This window comes from Ursus maritimus, unplaced genomic scaffold (genome assembly GCF_017311325.1).
Source record: "Ursus maritimus isolate PB19 unplaced genomic scaffold, ASM1731132v1 scaffold_58, whole genome shotgun sequence".
NCBI lineage: Eukaryota > Metazoa > Chordata > Mammalia > Carnivora > Ursidae > Ursus > Ursus maritimus.
The window spans coordinates 138,541-143,815 of NW_024426752.1; the positions used below are offsets into that span (position 1 = coordinate 138,541).

General features: G+C 47.8%; 1 pseudogene; it reads right to left on the reverse strand.

Annotated features, from left to right (window-relative positions):
- Positions 1–1,406: 1,406 nt before the first annotated feature.
- LOC121100932 lies at positions 1,407–4,574 on the reverse strand (annotated as a pseudogene).
- Positions 4,575–5,275: the final 701 nt, after the last annotated feature.

The following is a 5,275-nucleotide window of genomic DNA, read 5'->3' on the forward strand; positions in this document are numbered from 1 at the left end:
GGAGTGGCACATTGTGCTCCCAAAGGAAATGGAGCCTCCTCTCAGCCTTCCCGGGGCGGGGGTGGGGGGGTGCTGCTTACCTGGAGGCTCCTCCTGGGCTCTGGAACCTTGGCCTGGTGAGTCATTTGTGACTTGAACTGGGAAATTGATGAAGAAAATAGGATGAATGCTGGAGGCTGCCTGTATCCTTTGGACTCAGACAACTCCGTGTAGCAAAGGAACTCTTCACACGTGAGGCGTGTTGGGATCCCTGAGGGTGTGGGGTTTGCTTCACGGGCTGAGGTTGTGTCTTCATCCTTATCTGGACCAGAGCCATGTTGTCTGGCTATGGAGATCCAGACCCTTAGGTGACCATGTCATCATCATTATCATTATTATTACTTATTATCATCATTATTATTTATTATTATTATTATTTTAACAAAGCAATAGAGACATTGACTTTGATATAAAAATACTGAAAGGAACAACACAAGGTCAAATATATACATGATGATTGAACTTGTGGTGTCTCTCATTGGTGTGGGTCTTGCAGGGCTGCCCGAATGAGGAAGACCAAGGAATTCGATGTGGATAGAAGGGTGCTGTGCACAGGGAGTGTTTTATTCCATCATCTGACTTCTCTCTCTGAAGGGAAACTAGAGTGGTGTCTGGAGCTGGGTTTCTGATTGGAAGTCCTGGGAGGCCAGTGAATTGAAAGAGGAGTGTTTATGCTGACACGGTGCTAGGCCCTAACCTTTTCCCTAATTTGGGTTCTGAGATGTCTATTCCCAGAGGCCTGGGCCTAAAACCCAGAGACTGGGCATCAGTTAGCAATACCAAAGGACTCAGGCTGACACGGAGAAGGATACCATGCCATATGGGACTCCAGAACAGATGCAGAGAAGGAGAAATCTGAATGTCTACCTGAGTCAATCCCCATGATTGCCCACATTCAGTGGCCCCCAGGCCACAAATCCAGGCCTTCAACTCTCCCCAACCCTTGCCATCAACACCCCTCACCCCCCAGCGAAATTCACCACACAGCCAGCAGATCGGAACTCCCATGCTCCTAGGCCTTACCCCAAACCTTCTTTCGGTTCTGAGAGGTCCATTCAGAGATACATGGCTCTAAGGCCCCAAAGATTTCCGGAACCCTAAACAGTACCAGAGGACTCACCCTGCCACACAGAGGGAATCTTTCCATGTGGGACTCCAGAAAGGAGTCAGAGCAGGAGAAATCTGCATGCCCACCTGAGCCAATCCCAGCAGACTCACACTTTCAGCAGACCCGTGACCCCAAACCCTCAGACTGAAATACCCCAAACTACTGTCTCCACTCAGCCCCCAGGAGGGCCACCGTGCTGGTCAATCACACTTTCCACCCTCTAGACCCTACCCTAATTGTAGGTTGGGTTCTGAGAGGTCTACTCCCAGAAGCCTGGCTCCAAAGACTTAGGAATTGGTAAACATGAGACATAAATGAGGCCTCAGCATGCCACACAGAAAGAAAGCGTGCCTTTGGGACTCCAGAAGCTATTTGGTGCAGGAGAAATCTCCATGTCCCACTGAGTCAATCTCAGCGAACTCCCGCATTCAGGGGACCCTAGGAACAACACCCTGGGCCTGACATTCACCACAACTCACCATCTCAAATTAGGCCCCAGGGATGATAAGCACAAAGCCAGTAGATCGGACCTCCCAGCTCTTAGGCCCTAACCCTGACACTAGTTGTGTTCTCAGAGGTCTTTCCAGTGGCCTATCTCCAAAGGCCCAGGAAATGGGGAAACCTGAGCCATACCTGAGGAATCAGCATGCCACACAGAAGGAAAGTGTGCCATTTGGGTCCTGCAGAATGATTTCAGAGCATGAGATATCTAAATGCCCACCCGAGCCAATCCCATCAACCCCCCCCCCTTCACCACACCACTTGCCGAAAACCCTGAGCCTGACACTCCTCCCAAACCATGCCCTCAAGCAGGCATCCAGGATTGTGTCTACACAGCCGGCAGATCAGATCTCCCTTGGTCATAGGCCCTAGCCCTAACCCTAATTTCGTTCTGAGAAGTCCATTCTGAGACGGCTGGAAAGGGAATCCTGGCTCTCCTGATGGGGACCTGCAGCCGCCTTCCAGGGCAGGGCATCATCCTTGCCTTCTCTCAAGTGAGGCTTGGCTGGCTCTGTATTTTCCCGTCAGGACCGCCTTGCAGTGTCCCATAGGTTTTGGTCCGATGTATTTTCATTCTCATCGGTTTCCATAAATTACTCAGGTTCTTCTGGAATTTCCTTGTTGACCCAAACATTCTCAATCAGGCTGGTTCTTAATTTCCAAGTGTTTGAGTCTATCAGATGGATTTATTTTATTTTATTTTTTTAGGTTTTAGAAATTTTTAAATTCAATTTAGTTTACATAGTGTATTATTAGTTTCAGAGGTAGAATTAGCGATTCATCAGTCGCATATACACCCAGCGCTCATTCCGTCAAGTGCCTCCTTAATGCCCATCATCCAGTTACACCATCCGCTATTCCTCCCCTCCAGCCACCCCCCAGTTGGAACACTGAGTTTTGAGTATAATTTCAGGATTTGGATGGGGGAATGCTCCTCTATAATTCTAGCTTTTTTTTTTCTCTCTCACAACGTTATCTCTTTTTTTTTTTTTTTTAAAGATTTTATTTATTTATTTGACAGAGAGAGACAGCCAGCGAGAGAGGGAACACAAGCAGGGGGAGTGGGAGAGGAAGAAGCAGGCTTCTAGCGGAGGAGCCTGATGTGGGGCTCGATCCCAGAACGCCGGGATCACGCCCTGAAGGGAAGGCAGACGCTTAACGACTGCGCCACTCAGGCGCCTCACAACGTTATCTCTTGTGATTCCTTTTTAAAAACTAGTGTTCAGTTAGCTACCTAGAGTACATCATTAGTTTCTGATATAGAACACGTGCCCTCCTTGATACACATCACACGGGTACCCCGTTTCCCCAACCCCTCCCCTCTGAAACCCTGTTTGTTTCCTGGAGAAACAGATTGATTTCTGATATGATTTATGTGGGTCTTTTCTATTTTTTTTTGATACAATTAGGCAGAGATTTCTCAATTTTATTGTTTTTTTTTTCCTCAAAGAACCAGATCTTGGTTTTTTTATCTGTTCTGTTCTTAGTTTTTATATCGTCTATCTGCTGTAATCATTATTACTATTTCATTTCTTCATGATATTAGGCACCAGTCATTGTATTTTCTCCAGCTCCTTCAGGTGTAATGTTAGGTTGTTTATTTCACATTTTTCCTGCTTCTTGAGGTCTTCCTGTTTGCTTGTATTTCTGTCTTGGGACCAACTTTGCTGCAGAGAAATTAGGGTAGTGTGATAAAGGTTTTATACTCGTGTGTGTGCATGTGTGTGTGTGAGGATTGAAGACCCCACATCCACACAACACCAGGAAGGTGTCCAATGCTTTCCCACGGTGTCACTGACATTGATGCTGTGAGCATGGTTTACGACACTGACCCCCACCAAGACTCTTTCTTCTCTTGCTTTGGATTGTCGATGCCTCTGTAGCCTCATGTCCAGCACACGCTTAATGCTGCTTCTAGAAAGCTTGCACGTTGAGCTGGGTGATCCTGTGATGCACACTGAGTGCAGCTGGGATTCCTGTAAAGGTTCAGCTGATGAGCATCAGGATATTTGTAATTCATTGGTATTTAGGGACAGGAATAAACATTGTGAGTGACTCTGTTTTTTGTGGTTTCTACTATAGCAGTTTTGCCATTAGAAAAATTTCCCAAGTCAGAGAGTGAAGAGGTGAGCTCAGGATCATGTGTCCAGAGGGGGTCCCTGGGGGAAACTGCTCTATATAGAGAAAGCCTCAGACCCTGACAGGAAACCTGCCCACAACCTCCACCTGCAGCTGCTCCTGGGGCTTAAGCACAGAATTGGTGACTAGTGTGCACCCCCTGCTGGTCCAGATCCCCTTCTACAGTGAGGTTTGTGTCTGGGCTCACACTGATGTCCCCTCACTGTGTCCTTCGCACAGTAATACACGGCCGTGTCGTCGGCTCTCAGGCTGTTCATCTGCAGATAGAGCGTGTTCTTGCCGTTGTCTCTGGAGATGGTGGGAGAGGCCCTTCACGGAGTCTGCGTAGTATGTGCTACCACCACTACTGCTATGCCTGCGACCCACTGCGGCCCCTTCCTGGGCCTGGCGGACCCAGCTGCATGCCATACTACTGAGGCTGAATCAGAGGCTGCACAGGAGAGTCTCAGGGACCCCCCAGGCTTCACCAGGTCTCCCCCAGACTCCACCAGCTGCACCTCACACTGGACACCTGCAGACACAAGACATCCTGGTCAGGAAACTGTCACACACCCACTGTTTGTCTCCCTCAGATCCACTCACACACTCCATGTCTCTTGTTCGCATGAGTACCTTTTAAAAGAACAAGGAAAACCCAGCTGAGCACCAACTCCATGGTGAGCTCTCTGTGTTCTGTCCTGATACTGATTGGAACACCTGGAACCCTGGGGCTGGGGCTCCTCTCCCAGCTGCAGAGTCAGGGTTGGGCTGTTTTAATCAGCAGAGGGAGGGCCCTATTTGCATAGCCTCTGACTATATATTCAGCTTGGGATCTATGCTGACTAGAGGCCATAACCAGAGAGCAATTGATGTGTCTTTGTTTTGGGGTATTGACCACTTTTGAAAAAAAATATACTTTCATTATTATAACTTTCACTGTATGTACAGTAGCCTCCTGCGACTTCATTTGTACATACTCACACAAATCCTGCAGGATAGGTGTCATGTTGTCCATAATGAATCATAAACCTACACCGGTAGAGGAGTTTGTGAGGTGTCCAGGAACACATCAGGGTTAGAATGAGCCCCAGATTCAGGGCCGAACTCCTGCCCTGAACACCGAGGACAGAGAGGGCAACCTCGTGAGACAGTTGAACCCCTCGAGTATGGGGACAGGATGATTTACCTGCTCTAGAGTTGCAAAGTAAGGAAAGTATCGGGGTTCGTGCAGGTGTATTTTCTAACATGTCAATACTATATGTTCCTCCTGAGTCATCTCTGTGTTTATTAGTTTTGATGAGTGTCTGGACACAGGATGCACTGCACACATGCAGAATGTGTCATTGATAAACACTGGAGTCACAATCAGCATTATCCAGAGTCAGCAAACCACTTCTCACTAAAATTTCCTGTATTTTCCCTGAGATTCCTCCTCCTCCTTCCCTTTCTCACCCTGTCCCCACATACCTTGGCTATATCTCCTGTTACTTAACTAGTTTTTAATTTTTG